Source organism: Palaemon carinicauda, chromosome 12, assembly GCF_036898095.1.
Source record: "Palaemon carinicauda isolate YSFRI2023 chromosome 12, ASM3689809v2, whole genome shotgun sequence".
NCBI classification, from domain to species: Eukaryota; Metazoa; Arthropoda; class Malacostraca; order Decapoda; family Palaemonidae; genus Palaemon; species Palaemon carinicauda.
This window is the reverse complement of record NC_090736.1, coordinates 4,252,359-4,264,858: the sequence shown is the minus strand read 5'-3', so window position 1 is coordinate 4,264,858 and position 12,500 is coordinate 4,252,359. Positions and strand designations below refer to the sequence as shown.

Here is a 12,500-nt window from a genome sequence, read left to right as displayed (position 1 = left end):
TCTGTACTATAGTCCTCCACTGTCTTGGGTTAAAGTTCTCTTACATGAGGGTACACTCGAGCACACTATTCTATCTCATTTTTCTTACTCTTGTTCTGTTAAAAGTTTTTCTAGTTTATATAGGAGATAATTATTTTAATGTTGGTCTTAAAATATTTATTTTCCTTTCCTCACTGGGCTATTTTCCCGGTTAGAGCCCCTTGGCTTATAGCATCCTGTTTTTCCAACTAGGGTTGTAGCTTAGCAAGTAATAATAATAATAATAATAATAATAATAATAATATAAAAAAAACGTGAAAACAAGTATATAACCTGAGTTGTGTAATTATGGCCGGAATGAACGTAAACATTGGAAGAAAAAGTGTGAGATCCAAACTACCTGACTACTTTGAAGGACTTCTAACATGACCGTTTGGTGATTACTCAAAGACTTGAATGAATAATACACTTTCCAAAGAAAGGGTGTACAAACTTTCGCCTGGTTCATTCAGTATCTTGAAGTCATAGTGTGAGCGCGCGTGAGTGCTAGTGGCAACTGGAGTGTTGTTACGGCAATCTCGTCTTTGTACTCCCGTGCGTAAGGGTGGAGGTTTTTGTGGCATGATCAAAGGTAATTGTTACATTTTCACTTTAATGAGGACGTTATGAAATAAATCTTCGGGATTTTCTCATTAGGCAAGATGCATTTGTTTATTTGTTAGTGAAGACGAACCTGAAATGTATGTGTAGATAGTTAACCGATAGTCTGTCAGTACAGACGAACTTGAAACTTGTGTTGATAGTTACCGACAGTCTGTCAGTATAGACGAACCTGAAATGTATGTGTAAATAGTTAACCGATAGTCTGTCGGTACAGACGAACTTGAAACTTATGTGTAGATAGTTAACCGATAGTCTGTCGGTACAGACGAACTTGAAACTTATGTGTAGATAGTTAACCGATAGTCTGTCGGTACAGACGAACTTGAAACTTATGTGTAGATAGTTAACCGACAGTCTGTCGGTACAGACGAACTTGAAACTTATGTGTTGATAGTTAACCGACAGTCTGTCAGTACAGACGAACTTGAAACTTATGTGTTGATAGTTACCGACAGTCTGTCAGTACAGACGAACTTGAAACTTATGTGTTGATAGTTACCGACAGTCTGTCAGTACAGACGAACTTGAAACTTATGTGTTGATAGTTACCGACAGTCTGTCAGTACAGACGAACTTGAAACTTATGTGTAGATAGTTACCGACAGTCTGTCAGTACAGACGAACTTGAAACTTATGTGTAGATAGTTACCGACAGTCTGTCAGTACAGACGAACTTGAAACTTATGTGTTGATAGTTACCGACAGTCTGTCAGTACAGACGAACTTGAAACTTATGTGTAGATAGTTACCGACAGTCTGTCAGTACAGACGAACTTGAAACTTATGTGTTGATAGTTACCGACAGTCTGTCAGTACAGACGAACTTGAAACTTATGTGTTGATAGTTACCGACAGTCTGTCAGTACAGACGAACTTGAAACTTATGTGTAGATAGTTACCGACAGTCTGTCAGTACAGACGAACTTGAAACTTATGTGTAGATAGTTAACCGACAGTCTGTCAGTACAGACGAACTTGAAACTTATGTGTAGATAGTTAACCGACAGTCTGTCAGTACAGACGAACTTGAAACTTATGTGTTGATAGTTACCGACAGTCTGTCAGTACAGACGAACTTGAAACTTATGTGTTGATAGTTACCGACAGTCTGTCAGTACAGACGAACTTGAAACTTATGTGTTGATAGTTACCGACAGTCTGTCAGTACAGACGAACTTGAAACTTATGTGTTGATAGTTACCGACAGTCTGTCAGTACAGACGAACTTGAAACTTATGTGTAGATAGTTACCGACAGTCTGTCAGTACAGACGAACTTGAAACTTATGTGTTGATAGTTACCGACAGTCTGTCAGTACAGACGAACTTGAAACTTATGTGTAGATAGTTAACCGACAGTCTGTCGGTACAGACGAACTTGAAATATATGTGTAGATAGTTAACCGATAGTCTGTCGGTACAGACGAACTTGAAACTTACGTGTAGATAGTTAACCGATAGTCTGTCGGTACAGACGAACTTGAAATATATGTGTAGATAGTTAACCGATAGTCTGTCGGTACAGACGAACTTGAAACTTACGTGTAGATAGTTAACCGATAGTCTGTCGGTACAGACGAACTTGAAACTTACGTGTAGATAGTTAACCGATAGTCTGTCGGTACAGACGAACTTGAAACTTACGTGTAGATAGTTAACCGATAGTCTGTCAGTACAGACGAACTTGAAATATATGTGTAGATAGTTAACCGATAGTCTGTCAGCAAAGTTAATATTGGATTTTATGAAGTATAATCTGGACCATGAAATGTTCAGATAACTATGTGAAACGTTGCGATTTGAAATTACTTATAAAAACGTCCAGTAGTTTTGCAAGTAATGAAGTCCTAGGTCCGCATAATAAACGGGCAAAATATTACGCTACGGTTGTGTGGTTACGGTTTTTGTATTTATAAAGAGAGAGAGAGAGAGAGAGAGAGAGAGAGAGAGAGAGAGAGAGAGAGAGAGAGAGAGAGAGAGAGAGAGAGAGAGAGGATTCATCACCATTTGGAGGGTATAATATCTCATTTACGAACAGTTGTGTGTTAAATTATCATAACGTCAAAGACAATTAGAGGCAGAACATAAACTATGCTAAATACCAAGTCAAAAAACAATTCATGAATATTGATAATTAGAATTATCACTGAAACTTCAGGAATGCAGATTAGATATTTAGTCTTGGGTAGTGTCATAGCCTCTGTACCATGGTCTTCCACTGTCTTGGATTAGAGTTCTCTTGCTTGAGGGTACAGTTTTCCTTTTCATTTTTTAGAAGTTTAAATAGTTTATGTATGAAAGATCTAATTTAATGTTGTTACTATTCTTGACATATTTCATTCTGATTGTTTATTCTTTCGTAGTTTATTTATTTCCTTGTTTCCTTTCCTCACTAGGCTATTTTTCCTTGTTAGATCCCTTGGGCCTGTAGTATAATGCTTTTTCAACTAGGGTTGTAGCCTAGCTTGTAATAATAATAATAATAATAATAATAATAATAATAATAATCATGCGTGATCCCATTACTAGGGTAGCGTGAATATCCTGGGGCTCTTTGAAGATGAAAATATGCCGACCACTTAACTTTGGTTGAGAGTGGGTTAATTCTATATTTAGTATTATTATTATTATTATTATTATTATTATTATTATTATTACTAGCCAAGCTACAAACCTAGTTGGAAAAGCAAGATGCTATAAGCCCAAGGGCTCCAACAGGGAAAAATAGCCCAGTGAGGAAAAGAAATACATACATACATATACCAAGGCACTTCCCCCAATTTTGGGGGGTAGCCGACATCAACAAAGAAACAAAAACAAAAAGGGGACCTCTACTCTCTACGTTCCTCCCAGCCTAACAAGGGACTCAACCGAGTTCAGCTGGTACTGCTAAGGAAAACAAATAAGGAAATAAATTCGTAAATTCATCCAAAATCGGATAAAATTCTTATTCTGAGGTAAAAAATTTCGTCTGAGAATGTGTTAATAATGCCAGCTGTGACCAAGTTGTGGCATGACCTTCCTAATCGGGTAGTTGAATCGGTAGAGCTTTAAAAGTTCAAACTTGCAGCAAATGTTTTTATGTTGAACAATATGAGTCTTTTTATAGTCTATATATGAATTATCTGTTTTTAAAGTTGTTAGAGTTTTTTCTTTTTTTAAATATTTTATCTTAAATTTTCATTACTTCTTATATCGTTTATTTATTTCCTTATTTCCTTTCCCCACTCGGCTATTTTTCCCTGTTGGGGCCCCTGGTCTTGTAGCATCCTACTTTTCCAAATAGGGTTGCTTCTTAGAAAGTAGTAATAATAATATTAATAATAATAATAATTGCTTAACCTAACCAGATTTACGTAGTATTTTTCCCGTCAGTTTTCTTAAGAGTCATGTCCAGACATTTCCTCAGGGAATTTCAAGTAGCCTGTTCATACCAATCAAGTTTTTTCTTTCATTGCAAATCTACTATCTATGAGACCATTTTAAAGGTTTAAAGGCCGCTTATGAATGGCAGAGGTAAGGGACAGTGACATTGCCCTATCTAGCCTAGGACCAAAGAGGGCCAGGCAGTGGCTGCTGATAACCCAGTAGATAGACCTTTAGGCTCCTCCAACCCCCTCTCCCCCCATCTGCAGCTCACAAGGATGGAAGTTGCATTGACCAAAGGAACTAATAAGTTTGAGCGAGACTCGAACCCCGGTCTAGTGCTTACCAGTCAGGGACGTTACCACATACGGGCACCACAGCCCCCTTTGCGTCAATAGGCGTAGCAGGAGATGATTCTACTATCTATAGCTTATCTATATTATCTACAGGGAAATTGAGTTTCTTATTATTATTATTATTATTATTATTATTACTTGCCAAGCTACAACCCTAGTTGGAAAAGCAGGATGATGTAAGCCCAGAGGCCGCAACAGGGAAAATAGCCCTAGTTTTTATGTTGTTTCCTGAAGTCTTTAATTTTGCTGTCTATTACTCTTGAAGTCTGAACAACTGTCTTGAATTATCCCCTGAACCGATAAATGTCTTCCACTGTCTTGGGTTAGAATTCTCTTGCCTGAGGGTACACTCGAGCACACTCTTCTATTTTCTTCTCTTCCTCTTGTTTTGTGCAAGTTTTTATAGTCAATATAGTAGGAGATATTTATTTTAATGTTGTTACTTTTCTTGGGATATTTTATTTTCCTTTTTTCCCTTCCTCACTGGGGTATTTTTCATGCTGGAGCCCCTGGGCTTATAGCATCCTGCTTTTCCAACTAGGTTTGTAGCTTACCAAGTAATAATAATAATAATAATAATAATAATAATAATAATAATAATATGATGATGATGATGATGATGATAAAACTGTTGACTTCGAAGCAACAGGGACTAAAACCCTGGAAAATTTGTCTAACAAGTAACATCAAATGTTGCCGATTCCAACTTGGACACAGTTTGTGGCGAAAAATTCAAGAACTCCTTTATTTCTAGAGACTAAAAGTGACAGTAATATTGGACTAAGGTTGAAATCCTTCTTCGGGCTTTCATGTAATTATTTATCACAATCTAAGTAAAAATGATAAGTATTCCCTAAAGTGAAATTAATCACGTAAAACCCATTTAATGAGGCCAGTTTGTACTAAAGGTTTGGCGCTTGTTTGGTCATCCGTCTGGAGCTCGTTTGGGGGACTCCAGAATTAATAGAGCACTCTATTAATCCTTGGGGATTCTCGACAATCGAAACCCAATGGGCGCTTGACTGCGCTGCCCCGATCATGACGATATCTTTGTAAGCGCTAGTTTCTAAGGCAATCTGTGAAAGCGCTAGTTTCTAAGGCAATCTGTGAAAGCGCTAGTTTCTAAGGTAATTGTGAAAGCGTTAGTTTCTAAGGCAATCTATGAAAACGCTAGTTTCTAAGGCAATCTGTGAAAGCGCTAGTTTCTAAGGCAATCTGTGAAAGCGCTTGTTTCTCAGGCAATATGTGAAAGCGCTAGTTTCTAAGGTAGTCTGTGAAAGCGCTAGTTTCTAAGACAGTCTGTGAAAGTGCTAGTTTCTAAGGCAGTCTGTGAAAGCGCTAGTTTCTAAGGCAGTATGTGAAAGCGCTAGTTTCTCAGGCAATATATGAAAGCGCTAGTTTCTAAGGCAATCTGTGAAAGCGCTTGTTTCTCAGGCAATATGTGAAAGCGCTAGTTTCTAAGGTAGTCTGTGAAAGCGCTAGTTTCTAAGGCAGTCTGTGAAAGCGCTAGTTTCTAAGGCAGTCTGTGAAAGCGCTAGTTTCTCAGGCAATATGTGAAAGGGCTAGTTTCTAAGGTAGTCTGTGAAAGCTCTAGTTTGTAAGGCAGTCTGTGAAAGCGCTAGTTTCTAAGGCAGTCTGTGAAAGCGCTAGTTTCTCAGGCAATATGTGAAAGCACTATTTTCTAAGGCAGTCTGTGAAAGCGCTAGTTTCTAAGGCAGTCTGTGAAAGCGCTAGTTTCTAAGGCAGTCTGTGAAAGCATTAGTTTCTAGGGCAATCTGTGAAAGCGCTAGTTTCTAAGGCAATCTGTGAAAGCGCTAGTTTCTAAGGCAGTCTGTGAAAGTGCTAGTTTCTAAGGCAATCTGTGAAAATGCTAGTTTCTAAGGAAATCTGTGAAAGCACTAGTTTCTAAGGCAATCTGTGAAAGCGCTAGTTTCTAAGGTAATATGTGAAAGCGCTAGTTTCTAAGGCAATCTGTGTAAGCGCTAGTTTCTAAGGCAATCTGTGAAAGCGCTAGTTTCTAAAGCAATATGTAAAAACGCTAGTTTCTAAGGCAATATGTGAAAACGCTAGTTTCTAAGGCAATCTGTGAAAGCACTAGTTTCTAAGGCAATCTGTGAAAGCGCTTGTTTCTCAGGCAATATGTGAAAGCGCTTGTTTCTCAGGCAATATGTGAAAGCGCTAGTTTCTAAGGTAGTCTGTGAAAGCGCTAGTTTCTAAGGCAGTCTGTGAAAGCGCTAGTTTCTAAGGCAGTCTGTGAAAGCACTAGTTTCTAAGGCAGTCTGTGAAAGCGCTAGTTTCTAAGGCAATCTGTGAAAGTGTTAGTTTCTAAGGCAATCTATGAAAGCTCTAGTTTCTAAGGCAATCTATGAAAACGCTAGTTTCTAAGGCAATCTGTGAAGTAAAATGGTCTAAGTCAGCTTTTTGTGGTAACTGGTTCATTTAAAATAATTTCTCATCACCAGCACCTTTAGTAATAGAAATTGTAACTGCCAGTCATTTCATGTGGTTGGGTATCCCAGCCCGTTTAAAGGCCACTCGAGAATAGCAGAGGCAAGGGCCAGTGACATTGCCCTATTAAGCAGGACAGCGCCAAAGCCCCCTCTCTACCCAAACTAGGACCAAGGAGGGCCAGGAAGTGGCTGCTGATAACTCATCAGATAGACCTAAAGGCTCCTCCAAACCCCTCATTATTTGCTCACAATGATTGTAAGGTTGCAGTGACCAAAGGTTTAAAGGCCGCTCATGAATGGCAGAGGCAAGGGACAGTGACATTGCCCTATCAAGCAGGACAGCGCCCAAGCCCCCTCTCCACCCAAGCTAGGACCAAGGAGGGTCAGAAAGTGGCGGCTGCTGATGACTCAGCAGATAGACCTATAGGCTCCCCCAAACCCTCCATCCTTTGCTCACAAAGATAAGGTTGCAGTGACCAAATGAACTAACGAGTTTGAGCGGGACTCGAACCCCAGTCTGACTATCACCAGTCAGAGACGTTACGCATCATCCACCACAATCCTCATAAGAATGAGCTACAGCTTCTTAAAACCTAAAAAAAAAATTCTTCAGTATTGTCATTATATTGTTAGTGTTACGTTACTGGAGCCGGCTTTTGTGAGAAGAAAAAGGACCTTTTGAAATAAAAAATGACAAGGTCATCATCCCTCGTAACTTTGACCTTTGGAATGAATACACATCAGCTGCCAAATCGACGAACAACAACAGACGAGCTAAACAACACTAGATGATTAAATCAATTACGTTTTTAAGCATGCAAGTTCAGAAACAACGCCTTTTCACATTTCCTATCGTAAACCGGACTCGAGAAACGACCCCAATTACAGAAAGTCCTCAACGTGAACTTGAATTGTAAATCGGACTCCTTAAATACAGAAAGTCCTCAACTTGAACTTAAATTGTAAATCTGACTCCATGAATACAGAAAGTCCTCAACGTGAACTTAAATTGTAAATCTGACTCCATGAATACAGAAAGTCCTCGACGTGAACTTAAATTGTGAATGTGACTCCTTAAATACAGAAAGTCCTCAACGTGAACTTAAATTGTGAATGTGACTCCTTAAATACAGAAAGTCCTCAATGTGAACTAATTGTAAATCTGACTCCTTAAATACAGAAAGTCCTCAACGTGAACTTAAATTGTAAATGTGACTCCTTAAATACAGAAAGTCCTCAATGTGAACTTAAATTGTAAATCTGACTCCATGAATACAGAAAGTCCTCAACGTGAACTTAAATTGTGAATGTGACTCCTTAAATACAGAAAGTCCTCAACGTGAACTTAAATTGTGAATGTGACTCCTTAAATACAGAAAGTCCTCAACGTGAACTTAAATTGTGAATGTGACTCCTTAAATACAGAAAGTCCTCGACGTGAACTTAAATTGTAAATGTGACTCCTTAAATACAGAAAGTCCTCGACGTGAACTTAAATTGTAAATCTGACTCCATGAATACAGAAAGTCCTCGACGTGAACTTAAATTGTAAATCTGACTCCATGAATACAGAAAGTCCTCGACGTGAACTTAAATTGTAAATCTGACTCCTTAAATACAGAAAGTCCTCGACGTGAACTTAAATTGTAAATCTGACTCCTTAAATACAGAAAGTCCTCAACGTGAACTTAAATTGTAAATCGGACTCCTTGATAAATACAGAAAGTCCTCAACGTGAACTTAAATTGTAAATCGGACTCCTTGAATACAGAAAGTCCTCAACGTGAACTTAAATTGTAAATCGGACTCCTTGATAAATACAGAAAGTCCTCAACGTGAACTTAAATTGTAAATCGGACTCCTTGATAAATACAGAAAGTCCTCAACGTGAACTTAAATTGTAAATCGGACTCCTTGATAAATACAGAAAGTCCTCAACGTGAACTTAAATTGTAAATCGGACTCCTTGATAAATACAGAAAGTCCTCAACGTGAACTTAAATTGTAAATCGGACTCCTTGATAAATACAGAAAGTCCTCAACGTGAACTTAAATTGTAAATCGGACTCCTTGATAAATACAGAAAGTCCTCAACGTGAACTTAAATTGTAAATCGGACTCCTTGATAAATACAGAAAGTCCTCAACGTGAACTTAAATTGTAAATCGGACTCCTTGAATACAGAAAGTCTGCAACGTGAACTTAAATTGTAAATCGGACTCCTTGAATACAGAAAGTCTGCAACGTGAACTTAAATTGTAAATCGGACTCCTTGATAAATACAGAAAGTCCTCAACGTGAACTTAAATTGTAAATCGGACTCCTTGATAAATACAGAAAGTCCTCAACGTGAACTTAAATTGTAAATCGGACTCCTTGATAAATACAGAAAGTCCTCAACGTGAACTTAAATTGTAAATCGGACTCCTTGATAAATACAGAAAGTCCTCAACGTGAACTTAAATTGTAAATCGGACTCCTTGATAAATACAGAAAGTCCTCAACGTGAACTTAAATTGTAAATCGGACTCCTTGATAAATACAGAAAGTCCTCAACGTGAACTTAAATTGTAAATCGGACTCCTTGATAAATACAGAAAGTCCTCAACGTGAACTTAAATTGTAAATCGGACTCCTTGAATACAGAAAGTCTGCAACGTGAACTTAAATTGTAAATCGGACTCCTTGAATACAGAAAGTCTGCAACGTGAACTTAAATTGTAAATCGGACTCCTTGATAAATACAGAAAGTCCTCAACGTGAACTTAAATTGTAAATCGGACTCCTTGATAAATACAGAAAGTCCTCAACGTGAACTTAAATTGTAAATCGGACTCCTTGAATACAGAAAGTCTGCAACGTGAACTTAAATTGTAAATCGGACTCCTTGATAAATACAGAAAGTCCTCAACGTGAACTTAAATTGTAAATCGGACTCCTTGATAAATACAGAAAGTCCTCAACGTGAACTTAAATTGTAAATCGGACTCCTTGATAAATACAGAAAGTCCTCAACGTGAACTTAAATTGTAAATCGGACTCCTTGATAAATACAGAAAGTCCTCAACGTGAACTTAAATTGTAAATCGGACTCCTTGAATACAGAAAGTCCGCAACGTGAACTTAAATTGTAAATCGGACTCCTTGAATACAGAAAGTCCTCAACGTGAACTTAAATTGTAAATCGGAGCCCTTAGATACAGAAAGTCAGTCTCGTCTTATTTTTGTCATTCGGGAATTGTCGTGCGTTAGGAAAAAAAAAAGTGTCATGGAAACTATGTAAATTCAGAGGCGCTCTTATTATCCTGCTAATTCGTATACATGCATACTTAGATACATAAATAAACTCATTATATTTTCTTACTTTTTAATTATATGAGAAATACCACATCTCTCATCTGTGGAACTCATTCGAGAATTTCATTTTTCTTTGCTAAAGTTTACATAAGTATTTTCCTTCTAAATGGACATTACTAAATTTATGTATAGGAAATATAAAAACGCAAAGTTGCACACAGGCCTTTTACCTAGAAAATCTATTAACTATTAACTAGAAACGACCAAGAAAAAGGGGTGCTGAATGACTAAGAAAAGGGACACTGAATGACTAAGAAAATGGGCGCTGAATGACTAAGAAAAGGGCCCCTGAATGACTAAGAAAAAGGAGGCTGAATGACTAAGAAAAAGGGCTGCTGAATGACTAAGAAAAGGGGTGCTGAATGACTAAGAAGAGTGGCGCTGAATGATTAAGAAAATGTGCATTGAATGACTACGAAAAGGGGTGCTGAATGACTAAGAAAATAGGCATTGAATGATTAAAAAAAGGGTTGCTGAATGACTAAGAAATGTGGCGCTGAATGACTAAGAAAAGGGGCGCTGAATGACTTAAGAAATGTGACGCTGAATGACTAAGAAAAGGGGCACTGAATGACCTAAGAAAAGGGTTGCGGAGTGACTAAGAAATGTGGCGCTGAATGATTAAGAAAAGGGGCACTGAATGACTTAAGAAAAGGGTTGCTGAATGACTAAGAAAAGGGGCGCTGAATGTCTTCCCAGGGTCTAGCTCCGGGACACGTGGCCTGAATCCCGTCATTATTAATTTATCATCAAATGAAATATAGTTGCTTCAGGCCAATGACAAGGAAGAGCCGATAGCTGATCTACCACAACTGGAAGATTAAGATAAAGATTAAGGAACTTAGGAACTTCAAGCGTATCATTTTTTCCCGAGCGAAATCTCTTATATTTTTCCTATCTTTTCATTTAGTTTCCTAATGTATATTGGGTATGATCTGTCTGTAGGAGCAGAGAGGAGCCCGTAGGGAGTGGGGGGTACCTCGTTTGGTGGAGGGGTGGCTTTGGGAGTTATTTGAACAATTTCTGAACCACTTGGAAGTTGCAGATGTTACCTGATGTTGCCTTGAATGGTGGTATGTCATCTTCAAGACCTCAATTACTTTCTGCGACGCATTCAATTAAGAAATTGTTTAACTTTTAATGATTTTTTTTATCATTGATAGCATTTGGTTATATGTAAGTTTCACGCTTGTTTAGAAGTTAACTTTTCTCACACACACACACACACTATATATATATATATATATATATATATATATATATATATATATATATATATATATATATATATATATATAAAGTTTATATATAAGTATATATTTACACAACAGCAACAACAACAGATGCAGAAGTTTCTAATCCACTGTATAACAAAGTCCTCAAATACGTATGTATGTACATTATGTATGTATGTACAGTATGCATGTATGTATGTATGTATGTATGTATAAGTAATGGTTTATTTTTGTTCAAATGTGAATTATATATTGATGACAGGATTCACATTACATTATAATCGAATTTAAAAGAAACTTTATTAGGAATAAACTTTTAAAATCACTGGAAATTTATGTCAAAATATTCAGCCATGGAAAGTTTATTTAAAAGAATATGAAGCTTCAGTTGATGATTTATTGATGGAAAGTTTTATGCACGACTTATAAAACCTTTCATGCGTGAAGAAGGTGATACACATACCAATGACTTTCGGTTGTGTGAGGTTGGTACAGAAATGATTGAATTTGGAAGTCACCAGAAGTTGATACAGATATGGTTATTCGAAATCATGCGGATATGATGCAGAAGAGTTCTTTGAAAATCTTTGATTGCAACCTTGAAATCTATGTCAATATATCTATGTAAAACATTACGTCCTCGTGAAACAGATACCAAGAAAACTTTAGTTACTTTTGAGGAGTAATGGTACATTGAGAATAACCAGCCTCTTGATTGATTCCACAGTCAGAGAGAGAGAGAGAGAGAGAGAGAGAGAGAGAGAGAGAGAGAGAGAGAGAGAAGGGAAAATAACAGTGCTAAGTTTAGGACGTTTCCGGGAACAAACCTTTGGTGAACAAAAATCCCAACGAAGTTTACCTCTATTTTTGTAAACAAACTTTGTGAACGGTTGAAGGTCCATTCCAGTTATTCAAAAGTCATGTTGCAGTTATCCACATCCAAGAAACTGGCCGTTGGCTAAGCATTCAACTGTTTGTGTCATTCTCTCCGCAAGAACTAAACACAGTTGAAGGATTACATTTATTTTTTTTAGGAGGAGCGAACAAAAGAGCAAATATCTATTGTAAATAGTAATAATATTCAATCAGCTGAAT

General features: G+C 37.4%; 1 long non-coding RNA gene across 1 annotated transcript in view; it reads left to right on the top strand.

Moving 5' to 3' along the window:
* The first annotated feature begins 507 nt into the window (after nt 1–507).
* The window catches only part of LOC137650492 (uncharacterized), a 65,556-nt gene continuing 53,563 nt past the window's right edge, over nt 508–12,500 (top strand). The window contains exon 1 of the long non-coding RNA XR_011045965.1: nt 508–610. This is a non-coding gene — a long non-coding RNA (uncharacterized lncRNA). The remainder of the gene's footprint in view (nt 611–12,500) is intronic.